Here is a 17,793-nt window from a genome sequence, read left to right as displayed (position 1 = left end):
CGTGTTAGCTACTTAGGAAACACCTTATCCAGATAACAGCTCTTTATGTTAACTTCTCTAAGTTCAAATAACTAGTTTATGGTTTTGCCTCCTGATCGTACCCTGACATAAAAAACTAAATCATATATTTCCACTTACTGACTAGCCAAAATTCTTAAACTTCCTAAGCCTCAGTTTCCTAACCTGCAAAATGGGGCTAATATTAGTACCTACCTCATACAGCTATTATGAAGATTACATTAAATGATACATGTAACTGTAAATAAGATACCTGCCAAAACTTAAATATCCAATATTATACAGCTTCAAGGGGATTATAATCTGGCCAGTAAAGTAAAACAAATACGTTCTAATTCATAAGCTATAAAAGCTATAGAGTGGGTCCATGAATGCTTATTTTATGGCTTTAAATTGTATGTATCCATTCTTTTGTATTAGTATTTATTTTACAATATAAAAAGGATATTAAACAAAGTGAACTTGAGAAAATTATATGAAAAATTTTATATCATGCAAACACAGCAACTAAAAACCCTTAGAACAAAGAGTGCAAGAATCTATATCTGGTTATATTTTTCTCTAACTGTCAAGTTTCTTAAAGTGAGCATGTATAATTTTTATTAAAAAAATTAAACTTGAAAATTTAAAGACATGAGAAGATTTTGTTTTGCAGTTAAATGGAGAAAGTTTTTAATTGCAGGGAATTTCAAGAGGTTTGGAAAGAACTTCCCTGTTGGGTGCAGAAAGGAATATGTGTACCTGGTATTTGAACCATGTTTCCCACAGCATCCCCTACCCTCTCATTCCCAAATGCTGGCCATGCCCTCTAAAAGCTGAGTTCTGTCTCCCAGCATCTGATATCAGAAAGCTCTTTGGTAAAATGTTTTAGATTTAACGAGGTCTTTATCTTTTCTTTCATCATAACCCATAAATTGACAGTAATAGAATGAAAAATATATAGAGAGAGACAAACAAGTTCTGAGAAAGAGGAAGGAAATTTCAGCAGAAGGATTATGTCCACAAAATTTTGAAGATGTTGACAGAATGTGAGAACCATGATTGAACTAAAACAAAGGATGCTGAGACCTGAATGCCTACAAGAGGGAACGCCAGTGAGAACCAAGGCAATTGACATCACAGAACTCAGAACTTACTGTTGAAGATGGAGCTGAAACATGTTAGATTAGTGAGAATGTGTATAAATAGACTTCAGATCTACTCTTTCTCAAAATGCACAGCCTGACAGAAGTCAGACTTCTCTGGAGATCTAGAATGAGAGAGTGTCTTGGTTCTAGGGACATGGGGCAAAAAATGTACCAACACTTTTCATACCTGCATCTTTCAGAAGGCTGACTGACATTTCACCTCTCTGTTTCTCTACTCCTACGAGCTAAGAATTAAGATTTCGTTTTGGGGAAATTGATCAAATGAGGAGAAATGGCCACAGAGATGACAGTTTGAAGTTGCAAACAAAACAGCTAGGTTCTTATTCAATTATCTTTCTGTCAGACCCCCCAAGAAATAAGTTTCCTTCATTTATGCAGACCTTAAAATTAGCTTTTTAGCACTCCAATCTTAAACATGAATGAAAAACCAAAATTCACTGCATAATTTAAGAAACATAAAACAGGAACAAGAGAAACAAGATCATACAAACTGAAAGGATTACTAATGAAACAGATACAATACAGGGAATAGAAGAAAACTTAAAAGAAAAATAAACTGTAATTGTTATCCCTAGAGTAGCATGTATACATATATGTATATATAATATTTTATGGACTATATATATGCATATATATATATATATCTTGACAGTAATAGAATAAAAAAATATAGACAAACAAGTTCAGAGAAAGGGGAAGGAAGTTTCAGCAGAAGGATGATGTCAACAACATTTTGAACATGTTGAAAGAATGGCAGAACCATGTTTGAATTGCAACCAAGATACACACACACACACACACATATACATGCAGTATCCCTAGAGCAGTATACATATATTATGTTTTATGGAAGACATATATTTGTTATTTTTATATATTTATATATAATATATGTATACTACTCTAGGGATAGTGCATGTATATTTATTATATTTTGTGGAAAACATATATAGAGAGAGCTATCTTCCATAAAACAAGAACAAAATGCTGTACTCCAGTGGTCACATAGAATAATAGAATTGAGGTAATTAAAATTAAATTTCTTCATTTTTATAATCACTATGCTATCATTATTTATTTTAAATCTTATCTATAAATCCAGGGAAATGTAGTATAATAGGGACTGAAAACAGAAACTACAGCGAAAGAAAGCTCAAATGATTCTGAAGTATTATGACCTTATCTCAAATGAGTGTACTGTGTCAGGAGGAAGGGAGCTAACTGTATAACTGAGAGTTCTCCACATTAATTTTTATGCATAATACAATATTTAATATGGGATCAGTAATACAGCATGTGCTAATTTGAAGTTTACATATATATTATTAAAACTCAGTAATTGTAGCGGTTGTTGAGAACTTTAAATAATAAGAGATTTGGGTGGAGAATTGCTGGCACTCTGTAGTCAAAATAAGAGTATCTTTTAGTAAGTTTTAATATGATTTAAAAATTCTCTTCAGACCATTCCTTATTGCCTGCACTGAGGAAGACGGCCCCATTGACCCACTCTTGGTACTCCAGCTCCTAGAACTAAAACATATGAGTTTCCAGATTGAAATGATTTACCAAATGCTCTGCAAAACTGAATGAAAAAAAATCCACTCTAAGACATCTCATTTTGAAATTACAGAATGCTTATGATTAAAAAAAACCTTAACATTTAAGAGAGAAAATGCAGCCCATATACTAACAGATTGCTCAATAGCAACAATGAAAACTAGAAAATAATAGAAAAAAATCCTTTAAAATTTTAAGAGAAATGTATTTTCAATCAGAATTCATAATCAGGCTGAAATATTGAAGTATGAAGGAAGGATAATGACATTTTAATATAGCCATGTCAAAAAACATATTTTCAACGCACTTTTCTATTAGAGCTTCTATAAGATGCTATTAGAGGATGTGCTATGTAAAAAATGAGGAAAGTAACAAAAACCAAAAAACAGGAAATGAGACGCAATGCATAAAAGAAGAAAAAGGAATTCCCGGGTTGGTGAAGGATGAGATTATATCTGAATGCCACCGGTTTAGAACAACAAATTGAGAAAAGTAGACGAGGGTGTTATGGAAGGAATTACCTAACAAATACTTGGAGTGAGTGATTATCAGGTGTACTTGACAGTATTTGCCTCAGCTCTCCTATCAGAGCATAGGCTACATGAAGTCATGAAACTGGTCTGTCTTATTAAACTATTGAGTCTCTAGAACATAGGCAGGCACTTTCTAATTATTTGCTGAAATTTAAAGGAACACTGACTTTTTAAAAATCTTTATTATCTTTCTATTAGAAATATCTCCTTGAAAGGAGGATGGAAAAGGACATGCCTAACAGTGAATTCTCAAATCTGATTAAGCCTGCCATAAACCAAGAAAAGAAAATTGCAATTGTAAATGATACTGCAAATGATGCCAAATTGTGCCCTTAAAATGAGTGCAAATTAATAATATTTATCCAAATTTAAAATGCACCTACAGTTTGACTCATCTATTTTCCTCTATCTGTATATAAAAGTGGTTTATACAAAGGTACAAGTGTAAAAAAATGGTCAATGCAGCATTCTTTATTCTAGCTAAAACCTGGAAACTTTTTTTTTTCATCTAGAGGGATCTGGGTAAATAAACTTTGGTACAATGGGTTGTAATGTAGCTGTTAACACAAAATGAAGTAGATTTATACATGTTAACTCGGGAAGATCTCCCAGGATATATTAATAAGTCAGGAAAGTAAGATGCCAAAAAATAGAAATGGACTGATTCAATTTGTGCAAAGGAAAATATACACAACCAAAACTGGACAATATATCGGTGTCTTCTCCCACTATTAAATACAAAGTATCAGTCACACATACCATATGATGAATTAAAATAATTAGTACATTTAGATTATTCAGAGAGGTGACTACTGTTGTGCTGGCAAATGGTTAACTGACTCCTCAAGAAAACATGTTGGAAAACGATGTTCACTATGTGCTCTCCCAAGCCAGGCTGAGCCAGCACCAGCAAATCACTGGAGGTAACCCCAAGATAAGGGGCTTGAATTGCCACAGCATGTATGATCTCCACTCTCAGCCCTCGTAGCTCATTTTTATCTCTCCTGTTATCCAATAGTAAGGCCAGAAAAACCATTCAGCAGGGCAAAGTTTTCTGTGATGTTTAATTTCCCTATGAAGTTGGGTGAGCAGAGCTCCTAAACTCAGCTTTTGTACTGAACAAAGATCAGGCAATTTACATGATTTTCCTTTGCCCCTTTTGGGCTGTTGGATGTGTTTGCATGTAGAGTAAAGAAAATATTAGGTATAACAAGAATGAGCTATCAAATTGATATTCCCTGACCTTTTGAAATGGAAAACACACCTTAAATTAACAACATGTATGGAATAAATGCAATGAGTTATGCCCTTTGACTTCAAACTATTTGCTTTCCAGATATGTGTGTATGACCATCAACTTTCTGACAGAAACCCTAATACTAGGTCTTTGAAAATCCCCACAGTAAATGCTTGGCTAAATAGCAAGAAAGGAGAAATGATCTTTCCTCTTAAGTGAGTGCTGATCCAGGCTGCAGTTTCTTCATTTGCTCAATGCAATGTCATCTACCTACCATCACATCTGGGCAAAGGTCATGCATCAACAATGTTTATCTATGTCTATGTTTATTCACAGCTGGAAGTAGACAGGAAGGGTAGTTATGAAGAAGAAACTTGAGAAAAATTGCAAAAGGAGAAAGAAGGAGGATTTCTGTCATAAATATATAAATCTTACCCCCTTTGATGAGATCCTAACAGGCCCCACATAGGTGATCCTGTCATTGAAACTAGGACATTTTTATAGGGGAGTAGGTAAATAATTGATAATTAAGGCTGAACAAAAAATGTAAACCAAAGCTGTCCTGGACTAGATAGGATATATGGTCACGTATCAATAAATGATATTATAATTAAGTACATAAAGTACATAAGAGTTGTAATTTGGTTCTTTCACTTAACAATACAAAATCAGTGTCCCAAAGAAAATGATAATATAATTCGGAAAGATGATTTGGAAAGAAAAAAAATCTAATTACATGTGTAGTTAATACAAAGAAAATAAAATTCATAGCATATGAAGTTAAAATATTTTTACCAAGTTGCAGAGCTACTCTAGGATGTTTTTAGAGAAAGATAGGTAAGTAGGTAGGTAGGTAGGTAGATAGATAGATAGATAGATAGATAGATAGATAGATAGATAGATAGAGGAATCTTATTTTGCAGAAATAAATGCATTTCTAAAAAGATATTAACACAATATTTATTGAATTTAATTATCCCTTGATTTTAATCACGAAACTAGATATGTGAGCCTTGAAAACACCTAGCCCCACACATGTAATCAAATTACTTCTATAAATGCCACATTGTTAAAAATAATATACTGAAAAGGAAACCAAATTAATATTAAAAGTCAATATTGTGCGAAGTTTTCTAAGTTTTTTTCTAATATTTTAAACATTATTTTAAAGGCATAAATGAAATGAAAGACATTTTAATCAAGCCAACCACACTGTTCCAAATTGTAAGTTCTACATTCTTTCCATCCTAACATCCTAAAACAGAATAACCTTTCTTCTTTTTGGTTTATGAGACTGCATTTCATTATAATTTGTGGAAAGCTCTGACACAAAGAAATAAAAGAGTTTGATGTAGAATACACATTGGGAAAGATTCAAAAATAAGAGACAGCCTCTCAAAATACAGCAATAAATTTATTTTGCTCCATCCCCATTTGTTGGAACTTATACAGCTGTAAATAAAGTAATAGACAATTATATTTGCCCTACATGCTGATTTAAGCAGAAGATTTTTAGGTCCCTCTCTTCAATGAGGAAAACAGAAATTCTCTGATGTGATAATTCAGTTAATTCATGTCAGAACAATGCCCAGAATTATCAATTTTGTAATGGCATATTTCTGTACATAGAGTTTCTGCATTACAACATGTACCTGTAAAACTTAAAAGGACTGTCAGTTTTCCCGTTAGACAAAACTCTGTTCAGATCCTAGCCTGAGTAAAATGTCAGGTTCTGATCTCTAAAACCAAAGAGGAATGTGTAGCGCATAATCAAACTAAGTTTTACTTTGCTAAAGGCAGTAATAATTCGTCTCAAGTGACTTCTGACTTTGTCCAGGTCATGCAATCCCAACCAACCATGGCCAATTCTAGGGCTTTGGTGCAAACTGTGTTAGAAATGTTATAGGAAGTCATCAAAATTATAGGATGACTTAAAAATATACTTGACTATTCAACATTCTTTCATTTCAAATGAAATTTTAATGTGAATAAATTAAGAACTAGAGTTTATAAATGCCTCAATGCTATTAACTGTAATATTTGTGAAAGATTATTCTGTAATTATGTTTAAATTGATGGAACAAGTATATCTATAGACTCAAACCAGAATGGGGAAAAAAATCATGACTTGAATGTAAATTTTAATTGACTCTATTAAAATAGTATCTGAAGAATTGAACAGGCAGATGAAACAGAAACTTTGTTTAATAAATAAATGCAGTGTTGCACTTAATAAAAAATGATTGTAAAGAAAATTTTTAGCCATCGTATTACTCACCTATTCATTCCAAAGTGTAATTGTCAGCTTTATTTTCCTATGCCAGAGTTAGTGGCTGCGTCTTTGGGATATTTACAATTTGTGCAATTTATTGAGACAGATCCAATTCCTTTTTTATTTGTTTTCCCAAAGCACCTATTTTTTTTTTACCTTTGCTGACCAGTGCAAAATCATCCTCACTAATGTTTATAAAATACCACATTATTGTTAGATATCGAATCCAAATGCAAGCACTGCAGGTTCTAACAGATAGGAGCTTGATGGAATCTGTCTTTAGATTGTGGCTGTCCAGACTGCCTAAGCATAGATTCTGTAAAATCAGTGACATGAAAGAATGGAATAAAAGAAAGACGTGTGTGTGTGTGTGTGTGTGTGTGTGCGCGCGCGCGCACTCAGGGACAGATATGTGTTTAGGGGAAAGAAGCAGATGGATAAAAAATAACAGAGTGGGAAATAAACGGAAATTCTAGTAAAGAAAACATTCTAAAACTCGAATGCAAAAATATTACAGCATCTCATTTTCCCAATGGTTATTAACTCATGTTAAGCCAGACATAAGAATAATTAAAATTTACATTAAGAAATAGGTTAAATTCATAATTTGAATATTTAAAGATATTTATAGTTTTTGTAGTCCAAATTTGTAGTCCAAATTAAGAATTTGTAGTTCAAATTCTTAGTGTTTATAAAGAATACTACATATAATAGAAAATATCAACTACAAAAAAAGCAATTTAATTTTGTGTCTCCTAACTAAAATATGTAGAGGCGCCATTTCCCAGTAGTTAAGGGGCAATGGAATATTTTATTGGTATCCCATCATTCACTACTGAATTTCTACCTTCCTCTCCCACACTGAAAATAAGCTTAAGGACAGTGGATGTTTGCTGGGCAGGGACAGGGATTCCCTCTATTCTCAGCCTAGCAATATAGAAAAATGAGAACCCGATCTGCTCATTCTTGACACATGACCCATCTCCTATTTTAAAGAAGGAAATATACCAAAGAAAGAAGGGAACCAACACTGATTATATTTGTACCATATGCTAGGGATTATTCTAGTATCTTTACCTACATGAGCTCCTTTAATCCTCTCAATACCTTTCTGATGTAGTAATTACTCCCATTTCACTAATGAGAAAATTGAAGCTCTGAGAAGGTAAGCAAATTATCCAAGGTTATAGAGGAAATAACTGTAGACTAGAGAACACCCCATTAAGGATACCTTGGCAAGTATCTAGATCCTTTCATGTGTAAAGCTTAGAAGTAGATTATAATAAACACCTTATAATAGGACTTATGAGGAAATTCAGAATATTTGAACATTATTAATTAATGCATTGCTGCTTCATGTGAGCTTTATTTGTGTTACTACGAAATCAATATATAAAAGTATTATTGGGGAAAAACTTGGTCTTATGAGCATTTTATCTGCAAAATCAGTTAAATGAATTATCTATGTAAAGGAGCAATTGAAATTCAGTTTGGGTTAAACAGTGATGGCCTAAAAGACCACCAGATGTACCTGTTGATAAAGCACAGCTAAATTTTCTAGACCTACTGCAGAAGGACTAACTTTATGAAATTTCAGTTGCATCTTCATTTGGGGAATTAAGGGAGAGGGATGGTTACAGGTTTTTTAAGATCTACATTGGATAGTTTTAAGGCAAGTATGGATAGGTGGAGAACTGGTTGGAAATGGGTGGAACCTATGACATGATAGATTTGGATTTGTGGGCACAGCAAATAGAGGTTCTCACCTAAATTGAGCCTTGATGAGCAAATTATTATATTATTTTCACTGGGTCACAGACTTATCTTCCAGTAGCAAGTATTTTCTAGAACACACAACTGAGTTAAATTTTCTTTTTTGCAGGGTTGTTTACCATTGGGGGAGGAAATTATGATGGTTCCAGTTTTCACTTGTGTCATGCAAAATATAAAATGTTACAGTTTGACACCAAAGCCCATGCTCCTCTTGCTCTCTCATGCTTCTTCTGAAGAAGAGAGTACAGCTCTCCAAGGGATGAGCCCTCAACACTCTGGCTTTACCTCAGTCTTGATAGCCAATTTCTCTGAGCTTTCATTCTTCCACTCATAGAAGAGACAAAAACATCCTTTCTTTTAAAAACAAGCTTGCTTCTCTGAGGAGTAGAATGTGTGTCTTCATAATTTTTTCAGGACTAGGCCTATTCCCAGTGACTTTTCTTTCTCCTTTTGCCTTACCCTCAGAATTTTAACATAAATAAACCTATGGTCTGCTTTGTTTTGTTTTTTTCTTTTTAAGAAGATCTAACAAACAAATCTTTTATAACCAAAGACATCAAAACATATGGGTTTGAATGCACTAGTTCTCTAGCAGAGAAAAATCTAGGCAGTTCATGTCAATATTCCATATATTTTCCCAAAAGCCTGGAACAGTAAGGAAAGTGAGTTCTCAAAGTCATTATAGAGCAGTATCCCTGCTATTTATGGAAAAACACGAACAAAAACAACTATCCATTTGGATGGTGGAAGCAGGTGCCTTTTTCATGAAAAGAGACTTCTAAGAAATAAGGGATCATAAATTTGGTTTATGTTGCTTAGTATGAACCCTGGATGAATTACAGAGTTATAGGCAAATATAAATACTACTGAGTTAGGCCCAGAGTCAGCCCTGAAAGAGACAGAAAGTCCTGCAGAGCAAACTGTTTAGATAACTAGAATTAAGGCCAAATTCAAGGGCGAATTGCTCCCAGGGTTATAGCACCAAGAGGGGTGATGACTCTATATTGCTTAAACACATGGGAAGGAGTGTGTCTGTGTGTGTGAGTGTGTTTGTGTATATGTGTGTGTATGTGAATGTGTGTGTTAGAGAGAGAGAGAGAATGCCAGGATGAGGAGAAGTTTCCACAGATCAAAAACACTTGTTCTTTTCCACCATCACTGTTTCTGGGGGTTGCCGAGAAGCTTCAAAATAATAACCAGTTTCTGTGCCCCTTTCTGAGGTAAGCTGCTACAGGCAGTTTCCTCAGCTGTTCTGGTGTCAGATGACTATACCAGGAAACTATGACTGAAGTGAAAGCAGTCCAATAGGGATATTCCATTTTGAATGATTATTAATCAACCTAGTTAGCAATCTGTGCTTGAAAAGTTGACAGAAGAACCAAATTATAGTAGCATGACAGAACCAGGAGGGCAGAATGGCTCAGGCTGCTGCAGTATCCTCAAACTTCCCTGTAATTAGCTTTCAAACCTCCAAGATCCAAGTTAATTCATTTCCTTCGTGAGCCACGCCTGTGTAAGTAGCTTAATGTAAAAACAAACGAAACAAAAGGAAAACACAATACTCAGGGAAGACTACAGAGCCATCAATTGGCATAAAACTGGACCCCTGCCTCTCCTGAACGACTTGACAGGCCCTCATTCAACCAACTTGTCCAGCACGATCAAAGGCCAGGTTACAAGTAGATTGCTAAGGTGGCAAAACATCCAAAGACATTTTCCCTACTATAGATCCAGGCTGAAGCAGAAAAGTTTTGTAAATATGCATGACTAGGAGCAACCAGCATGTTTTCCCACACCAGAAAAACACAGAAAAGCCTGAAGGAAAGGGGTGCATTCAGGGCAAGGTGAGGAGAAGCAAGAGCAATAGATTCTGAGCATCATTGTAAGTCTGGAAAAAAACCCAGTTCTCTGTAAGCTGTTCTCTTTTTCCTATTGTTTCCCAGAGGGGAAAAGCAGATAAATCTCAGCTAGATTTGTAAATTCAAGAGCAGAGTTTTAACTTCCCAAAATGGAGTCTGGAAGGACAGTATGTTTGGGCAAAAAGTATCTAATAGGGTACCTGAGAGGTAGATCAGCAATGAGTCTACATGAAGTCCAAAGGAGCTCAGGGTAGTCTCCCAAACAGGTGCAAATCTTAGCCTGATGCCAAGAGACAGTCACATTTTCACACGTCCGTGAGAAGGCAAATAGATTTTAGCTAGTAGAAAGATTTTGTGAAGAGATAGGAGAGGCTTGGTCAGGGTAAGAAGATGCCACCCTATGGAAGATTCAGCCTGAATTACCCCACAGGACATGTTTACACAACAGCCGGTGCATGCATGGAGGACAGCAAGCACTCCGGGGACAGATAAGAGGACAAATCCCAATGGATGCCAATGACAAACAAACTGACCACGGACTAAATGCCTGACCCAGAAGCCAAGAGGTATCTATGGGATCTTTGAAGTTACAATGAGGAAAATGTGTGAAGATGTAAATCATGAGTTTACCTGGGTTTAATCCTAAAATGTCTAAGAAAACCAAGCTGTTGGGTTCATCTGGGAATGAGTAAATTTTCTGCCATCAGTAGAGATGGGAGCTCAAGATAAAACTTAATTATAGAACATCCAATTTCATCTTCTGTATGGCCGAGTGTTTGGTTTGTAAAGACCACGCTCACTGAAACGGAAATTTGAGACAAAAGAAACCAGTACCCTTGTCTACTCCTGGTGAATCCTAACAATCACACTATGCAGCAAATACCATTTGGTACATTTCAGACAGGAGAAAACTGAGGTTAAGAGAGGTTAAGTAACTCACATGCATAGCTAGTCAACAGAACCAACGTTAAAAATGAGAGATCTATGAATCCACAGCCTATTTTCTCTAATATATTGGGAGTTATTAATATCCTGTTTTAAAATTTCCTCATAATCCTTGGTAGCACTAATCTAGTATTATTTTCTTATTGATTTCCAAAATTCTAGAGCAGATTATTAAGTGTTCATTTTATTTTAGCAAAAAGCACCTCTTTAGATAAGATATATGAAATTCCTAAATCTATATATGTGTGAACACACACATACACCCAGGCACGTGCGCTCACACACATACACATAATATAAAATGGAGCTACTCTGGATGACTGGCGCGTCTGGGGACATCGGGGTCTACTGCAACACTCCATCAATTTCAGCGGTGATCACTAAAGTACTTTCTCAGGACTATCTTAGAAATTCTAATATGCTGTCCTTCAGAGAGAGTTGGGCATATTTATACACCAACCGTCTCTCTACCTGGTGCCTTCATTCTCATCTACTCCTATCACTTCACTGAAATTGATCTCTGAAAGGTTTAAAATCATCTCCTTTTGGTCATATTCAATGGATTTTTATATATTTTATTTATTCAAAACTTTTACTGCAATTATTTCTTATGTTCCTTGAAGTTTTCTTCTCTTTTTTTGTTTCAGGACATGTCAATTCATTAGTCCGTCATAGGCTCTGGCCAGTTATTCTACCTTTCTGGCAGGCTCTATGCCTACTCTTGATTTCGAACTGGAAATGCTCCTTGAGACTCAAACCCTCGCTCTGATCCTCTGTCCTTCACAGATTTTGTCAAAGAGCTTCTTTTTTCCCAGAGCTTCATTTATGACCTTTTGGTGTTAATCCAAATTATAAACCGCTATCCTTTCCCCCTATAGACTTGAAATGCCAAAAACCTACCGATAATATTCATTACTCTTCCACCAAACTTCAAAAAGCCCCAATCTGCCTTGCTTTCACAGATGTTCTATTTCAACATCAGCAACATTTTTCTGTCTCCCAGAAGTAAAAACCTAAAAGCACATGTTACTCTTTTCTTTCCTCCCAATCAATATCCAATCTGTCACATTATTTTAGCAAATCTTCCTTCAGAATATTTTTCAGATTCACCCCTTTCTCTTCACTCTGGCACTGGCATTACTCTTGCATAGCCTCACATCTGGTTTGCTGCAACCGTTTCCTGCCTTATTATTTTTCTGCTTCTATTATCTTCACACTCTCCTCCATCTTGCATGTAAATACCTAATTAATCTTCATGCACCTCCATCCTTTCTACCAGTGCTCTATACTCTGGTTCTTTCCTATTTATTCAGTCATGTTGCCTTCCTCTTCCCATCACTCACTTCCTCTGCTATCTCATGATCTCCCAACTAGCTGGTGTGCATGCCATCCTCTTGCTGGGTTCCGTTGCTTCCTACAATCTGTTCCTCTGTTTATCTAAATAATGCATAAAGCTTTTCTCAATGTCTTTACTGCCCCCTCTCCAATTCTTCCATAGGACTTTTATTATGCTTTTCAGCAAATCATAGTTCAACTCAAAAAGATTCCCTTACCCTTATAGGTTTGTGTGTGTGAGAGAGAGAGAGAGAGAATGTGTGTGCGTGTGTGTTTCCCTTTGAGGGCAGGAATCACATCATACATATTTTATATCCCCTACAGCACCTAGCACAGTGTTGAGCACATGATTGATAGAGTCATCTGACCGTGCTCTCACTCCACCTTGTCGTCTGTCCTTTTCCCCGGTAGGAATTGCTGAATGATTACCATCCTTCTCACATCATATTTTACAGAGAAAACAAAAGCTATTGAGGGAGAATACTCTCTCGGGTCTTCAGCACCCTTCAAAATCTCCCTCTACCTTTTATCAGTATGTTCCTCCTTTCTGTCTATTCAAAGAAAAGTATATTCTTAACCAAGTTTAATCTGTCTACATACATTTGATCCTGTTCTTTCCTGGTTGCCTGAATTTTGCTTTGCCAATTATTTCATTTTGTCTTTTATGTTTTCAGTTCCATTCTCTCCTCTTATATCTTCCCCTCAATCTGCACCTAGCACACACTCAGGCAGGTCTTCAAATCCCCAAAGTGTCCTTCCACCCATTCCAGCCCATTGCTTTTCTACCTTCCCCCACAAGCTTTGTCTAAGTGCAGCAAACCACACATACCACTTTCATACCTCCCTGTCACTGCCTAATCTGCCTTCTATGCCCCTCTGCTACTCAAACTGCCTCTAACACAAAACCAGGGAGGACATTGCCCTAATCAGTGCCCTCTCCTTAGCTCCCACACAATTGGAATTCTCAACAGCTGTCAAGTCTTCTTGGTTCACTCCCTCTTTAAAAAGCTTCTTCCTTCACTTAGAATACCATGCTTTTCTGCTTCTGTTCTGCTTTTGTCTTCTTTTTGTCCCCTTTTCTCCCTTTTCTTCATCAATTCCTGTTCTCCTTTCTTTCCCAAAGGCAGGGTATTTCCCAAAAGAGATACGAGGCACTTTGCTGTGGAGCTGATGGGTTTGAGTGAGAGAGATACTGATTCTCTTAGCCTTTAGGGAGGTGCAGAGGAGCAGATCTTAGGAAGCTGGTGACCCACAGTCATAAACAGTGTCATCAGCTCGGCACAGTGTACCCTGCAAAAGTTAACATTTCGTGACATATTATTAGGTATGTGGAAAGCACTGCCCTAAGATTCCGTTCTCAACAATTTTCTCATATTCAATCAGAGTAAAGTTTCCTAACTAAAATAGTTTTTCACTTATTTTTCTAGAACAAATTAATTAAAAACTCTTCGTTGCCTACAAAGACCGCCAAAATCTTTAGTGTGAAACTCAAAGCTATTCATAATCAAATCCAATTCCACTTTTTAAGTTGGATTTTCTATTATTTTCTTCCATGCAACTTACCATGTAGCAGACTGTCAACCGTAATGTGTAATTTTACATTTGAGAGCTTTTATTTATGATCTTACTCATTTCTCTATTGAACTCTCAAGACCCACCTCTTTTGTGCAAACTTCCCTTAATCCCGTTGTTAGAATGGGTAACTTTCTTTTATATGTTCCCACGGTACTTTTACAAGACTTGGGCATATTTATACGTCACACTGGTCTCTTTACCTGGTGCCTTCATTCTTGTCTACTCCTATTACTGAAACTGAAACTGATCTCTGAAAGATTTAAAATCATCTCCATTTGGTCAAATTCAAATTTTATATATTCAGTCTTTACTGCAATGAAATCTTCTAATCCTGTAAGCCATCATTATAAATGTCTGATTTCTACTTTCAACTACTTGGCAACATTAAGTGAACAACAAGTTCCGTGTGTATACAAATAAGTTTGTCATAATTTCAAATTTTACCTTCATTTTAGAACAATTAAACTTATATAGGCAAGAGGCTTTTGTGCAAGTTATTTAGGTATTTGCAAAAAAATTCATATATATATGCCAAATATAATCCTATCTTTTATCTCTATAAAGTGTGAGTTTCTCCTACCTTTCTCAGTTTCTCTGCCTCCGTTTCCCATACCTGAGAACCAAATAAAATAATTTATGTAAAAGCACTTTTATATAAGTATAAGGCAATATACAGATGTCTGATATTACTATTGCATGCAGTCTGGCTGTTACTGTTTCAAAAAGATTTGTTTCATTGTAGCTAAGTCCATAGGTGCTAAATAAAATATAGCACTGAGGCAATCATTGGATATTTCAAGCCAAATCAATAGTTATACCCTAAATCAATAGAAAATCGAAGCAAATGTGTTTTGTTTTAAATTATTCAGTTGTTTCAATTCTAAACTTTGTATAGGTAAAAATTATGTCAGATAACCATGCTTTTAATACAATCATAACTTCACTTCAAAAATACAATCATAACTTCACTTCAAAAATAAAATATTTTGGAAAATTACATTCTAAACTTTCTAAAATGTACTTCTTTGCCATTAAAAAATGTTTGTTCTTTTCTTTTAATATCATTATCCTCAATAATGGTTTACATGTTTAAGTTTTTGCATATGTAAATATAATTCAATTAGAACCAAACACATTTAACAAATATTTAGTAAATGACAATGTGCAAAGTCATTTTGCTATGTGCCATGTATTAAAACAAATTATCACAAGATCTCTATCACTTCAGAACATTCAAAAGAAACAGAGGAATATAAATAAACTATAATTGAAGGGATGATAAAATAAGGCCTATAGTCGCATTATAATCAAAGAGAGTGTGATCAGTGCTGATTAGATGGGGCCAAGTATATTGCAAGGAAGATGTTGTAGAGGAGATGGCCTTTGAATTTGTTCACATATTTTATTTTGGGCCTGTAAAAATGTTCAAGGTCAGAAGGAGAACAACTTTTGCTTTTCCCATTATAACCATATTTTTCAACTTAGATGGAAACAGTTGCAGGGCAATTCACCCCCTCCTGGCTTTATATCTATGTGTGTGCATCTTTGAGAAGTGGGATTAGAGAGAAACCTGCAGGCATATTAATAAATAAATTTCACATGCTGTTAGATATTAAGTAAACATACAGATAAATATTCCTCTAGGGGTTATGATCTTATAACCTGGAGATTTCTAATTTGGCACCAGTGACATATAGTTACTTCCCATGGGGGTTTTCAGTATATTAATTCTTGTATTTTTAACTTAAAAATCCATGCTATTTAGGTTTACTTGATGTACTTCATAGATGATTTAATGTATCACTTCTATATAAACAAAGTAAATTATAAGATATTTGCACTTTTCATGTCTGTTCTTATTTTCTATCATTTGAAACATACCACAATATCCAGTATCAACAGTCAGCAACAAACCATTGAAAACACTAAAGATCATCTATGTAACTAAAAGGGCTTAGGCTTTTGAAATGTACACATTGGGCAATAGACAATCAATCAAAGTTCCAATATTAATTAATTACACATTTGAAATTTTCAGTAAGGATACAGAAAAGTCTGCCAAATTCATTATTAAAAAGTTTCAATCGAGCACTAGAATGCCATTTTAATACCATGAAAGATATACATGGTTTTGTTGCTGTCCACTAACAGACAACTACTTATATTCTTGGAATCTCCAAAGTGATAAATGTCTTTTGCATGCTCATCAGTTGACTGGTGGCTGGCAGCCCCCTAGGTAACTTCTGGGTCTGATCGAGCTGGTTACCAAGACCAAGGCAGGATTAGAGGGGTGGGACTTTCAGCCCCACACTCCAACATCCAAGGAGAGAAGAGGAGCTAACGATTAAGTTGATCACCAGTGGCCAATGGTTTAATCAATCGTACCTAAGTAATAAAGCTTCCATAAAAATCCAAGAGGACAGGCTCAGGGAGCTTCCTGGTAGCTCATCAAGTGGAGGTTCCTGGAGGGTGGCACACCAAGAAAGGGCATGGAAACTCCACACCACTTCCCCCATACCTCATCCCATGCAACTCTTGATCTCTATCCTTTATAACACCCTTTATAATAAACTGGTAAATGCATTTCCAGGAGTTTTCTGAGCTACTTTAGCAAAATAATCAAACCCAAGGAGGAGACTGTGGGATCTCCAGTTTATCACTGGTCAGTCAGAAACACAGGTAAACATATATACATATGTAACAAACCTGCACATTGTGCACAGGTACCCTAGAACTTAAAGTATAATAATAATAAAAAAAAAAGAAGCATAGGTAAAACAACACGGACTTGCGTTTGGCGTCAGAAGTGGAGGCAGTCCTGTGAGACCGCAACCTCAACTTGTGCAGGATCTATCTTCATATGCTGTCTTAACGCGGGTAGTTTGGGAATGAAACTACGTTGGAGGAGACCCAACTGGTGTCCGCTGCAGAATTGATTGCGTGCTTGATGAGTGGGAAGTAACCCTTACATATTTGGTCACAGAAATCTTCTGTGTTGATTGTTGTATAACAGCAGAAGAAAGCTAGTTGTTTTTGGTTGTTCTTTTGTTTTGTGTGTGTGTGTTTTTTTTCTCAGAGTTATGAAAGTGGCTGGTTAGAAAAGTGATTTTGGCATACAATGACCTTAAATATGAACTTAATTTTCTTGGGTATATTTACTGTGTTATAAACTATTCTTAGATTTAAAGAGCAGCAAACTGTACCTAAGGTAGTACGAATTCCATAGAAGATAATAAATGCTTTTCAGAGATATTACTTCATCAAATTATTTTAAATTTAACTAAGTTCATGCAGTCTAAGCATGTTTTCTTCTTTAAAAAACAAAGAAAGAGAACCAGACTATATAAATTATTAAAAATGACCTAATCTAGTTATTTATTAACCACAGGCATAATTGTACAGATTCCCTAGGGTGAATACTAATAAAATATATTGTGTGATGGGGCCAGATGAAGAGAAGGGTAAAGAGCAAAGTCAACTGTTATCTCCCGCCTTTCCACTATTCTTTCGGCACATGCATAGACAAGAAAGATAAGCAAGT

This window comes from Chlorocebus sabaeus, chromosome 11, assembly GCF_047675955.1.
Source record: "Chlorocebus sabaeus isolate Y175 chromosome 11, mChlSab1.0.hap1, whole genome shotgun sequence".
In the NCBI taxonomy this organism is placed as follows: domain Eukaryota; kingdom Metazoa; phylum Chordata; class Mammalia; order Primates; family Cercopithecidae; genus Chlorocebus; species Chlorocebus sabaeus.
This window is presented reverse-complemented; position numbering follows the sequence as displayed.